Source organism: Crocuta crocuta, unplaced genomic scaffold, assembly GCF_008692635.1.
Source record: "Crocuta crocuta isolate KB4526 unplaced genomic scaffold, BGI_CrCroc_1.0 scaffold1269, whole genome shotgun sequence".
NCBI lineage: Eukaryota > Metazoa > Chordata > Mammalia > Carnivora > Hyaenidae > Crocuta > Crocuta crocuta.
Window position 1 is genome coordinate 448,003 of NW_027531335.1, and position 3,213 is coordinate 451,215.

Consider the following 3,213-nt stretch of genomic DNA (forward strand, 5'->3'; position numbering starts at 1 on the left):
CCGCCATGATTGCGCCTAACAAATATTTCTTAACATGTGTTGCAGATCTTACGCCCTTTTGCCTAGAAGCACAAACATGGATTTTGTATAATACAGGTCACTTGCCTAATGACACATTTGATACACTACCTAATGTAGGGTCCCTTGGAACTCAATACTTACGAACTTGGCTATGGAATTAAACGTTTTGGTTTTTCTTTGATCAAAAGGAAACGCGGACTTAAGTTAAAAAGTCAAAGAATACCACAGGGCTTATAAACAAACCAACCAACAAACAAGCGGGCCCCTGCCCTACCACTCCTGACCCGGTTCCTGCCGCCAGAAAAGACGCCCTCACCCTCATCCCTGGAACCCGCGAAAATGTTCTGTTATGAGGCAAAAGGGACCTTGCAAATGTGATTAAGGCCATAGATCTTAGGGGCACCCGGTGGCTCAGTCGGTTGAGCATCTGACTTCTTCGGCTCGGGTCATGATCTCACAGTTTGTGAGTTCGAGTCCCACGCCGGGACTCTCTGCTGTCAGCGCGGAGCCTGCTTCGGATCCTCTGTCCCCCTCTCTCTGCCCCTCCCCCCCCAAAATAAATACACATTAAAAAATAGGATTATAGATCCTAAAATGGGGAGATTATCCTGGATTATCTGGAGGGGGGGGCCAACCTCATCACTGGAGCCCTTAATAGCAGAGAAATTTCTCTGTCTGGAAGCAGAAGAGGCGGACAGATTCAAAGCTCAGAAAGGACTCACTCAAAGTGCCGCTGCTGGCTGGAAGACAGAAGAGGCCCTTAGGAAGTGTTAGAAGGAACTAGATGCTGCCAACGACGCGAAGGAGCCTGGAAGCCGACGCTCCCCCAGGGCCTCCAGATAGGAGCCCAGGCTGGCCAACTGCATGATTTCAGCCTTATGAGGCCCGGAGCAGAAACTTCAGTCCGACTGTATTGGACTTCTGACCTACGGGAGTATGAGCTCATAAATTTGTGTTGTCTTAAGTTGCTTCTAATATTTTTAGCGGGTTCTTTGGGTGTATAACTCTTCTGAATAACACTCGGATCCTTTTTTTAAATTTTTAAAAATATTTTATTTATTTTTGAGACAGAGAGAGAGACAGACTGTGAGCAGCCAAGGGGCAGAGAGAAAGGGAGACACAGAATCCAAAACAGGCTCCAGGCTCTGAGCTGTCAGCACAGAGCCTGACACGGGGCCCGAACTCACGAACCGCAAGATCCTGACCTGAGCCGAAGTCGGACGGCCAACCGACTGAGCCACCCAGGCGCCCCAAGACCCTGATACTTAATGATATTTTCTTATTTTTATTTAGGTTTGGAAAATACCGATTTCGGAATCTCTGCTACGGAAAGTGAGGAACTAGCTTCCTTCCTTCTCACACACGCATATACACACATGCACACCCCACATGCACTCACACCTCTCTTCATAAATATAAAAAATTTTGCTTCAAATAGTCAACATTTGCATTATACTGCATAATGGTGCACACTTGATCTACATTGAGGGCCATTAAGTTGTATTTTCTTTCTTTCTTTTTTCCCTAATTGTCTCTTTTTTGGCTTGATTTGTTTTTCTATGAACCTGTCATGAGATTAGCCCCAAACTTGCTGACAGAATCACAAAACTCCACTGAGCGTGATCACACATAATAAGTAATCGATAAGGGGCACCTGGGTGGCTCAGTCAAATGTCAGACTCTTGATTTCGGCTCAGGTCACAATCTCACAGTTCGTGGGTTCGAACCCCACGCTGGGCTCTGCACTGACAGTGAGGAGTCTGCTTGGGATTCTCTCTCTCTCCCTCTCCGCCCCTCCCATGCTCTCGCTCTCTCTCTCTCAAAATAAATTTTAAAAAATAAGTAATTCATGAGTTCCATTTCTTTTTTCATAGAGGCAACCCTTATGGAGTTTGCTGCCCTCCTGACCCATTCTGGAAATGTTTGCCCTCCAGGCCTGCCCCTCAGCTGTCATCCTTTGCTTCTCTTTGTTACTCCTTTTCTACATTTCATTTTACCCTCTTTCTCACTTTATGCCCTGGTTTTGCTGGACTATACCCTGCACTAACTTCCTGAGAAAGATGGCGTGGGAGGTAATTTTAATAAAACCCTTCTGTGTCTGAATATATCTTCACATGTGATTAAATTTGCCCGAGGTGAAGCATTTCTAATTAGAAACAATTTCCTTTCAGGGACGCCGGGGGTGCTCAGTCTGTTAAGCGTCGGACTTCAGCTCAGGTCATGATCTCACGGTTCGTGGGTTCGAGCCCCGCATCGGGCTCTGTGCTGACAGCTCGTTCAGAGCCTGGAGCCTGCTTCGGATTCTGTGTCTCCCTCTCTCTCTGCCCGTCCCCCACTCACACTCTCTGTCTCTGTCTCTCTCAAAATAAATAAACATAAAAAAATAATAGAAACAATTTCCTTTCAGAATTTTGAAAACCATATTCCACTATATGTTCTCTTGCTTCTTGCTAGCGCTGCTTTTGAAAAGTCTGATTCCCCTATCGATTTCCAATCGTAACTCTTCTTTCTCCACAAGCTTTAACCATGTTCTTTCAGTCTTTAGCATTTTAAAATGTAACAGTGCTAAGCCTTCTTCTGCAGCTACTGCCATTCGCTGAGCTGGGCTTCGGTGACCCCATTCCATCCAATAACTGTCCTCCATGTTGACATCACCTTGTATTATTTCTCACGTAATAATCTCCCTTTCTGTTTTCTTGATGCCTAGAACTCCTATCAATGGGATATCGGATGGCCTGGACGAATTCTTTAATTGTCATGTCTTTCTCTCATGTTCCATTTCATCATCTTCCGGTTCTTCTTTTGGGGAAGTTTCCTTAACTTGAGCTAGCTGAGCCTCGGTTCTTATCTGTGAAAGGTTGTAAGAGAACCTACCTCAGGGCGCCTGGGTGGCTCAGTCAGTTAAGCGGCCGACTTCAGCTCAGCTCATGATCTCACGGTTCGTGGTTTCGAGCCCCGCGTCGGGCTCTGTGCTGACAGCTCGTTCAGAGCCTGGAGCCTGCTTCGGATTCTGTGTCTCCCTCTCTCTCTGCCCCTCCACTGCTCACTCTCTGTCTCTCTCTGTCTCAAAAATAAATAAACATTTAAAAAAATATTAAAAAAAAAGAGAGAACCTACGTCAAACGTTATTGTGGGGTGTCGATGAAATAAATCATAGAAAGTGAACTTGAATAAGCGGTGGCTTCTTATAAA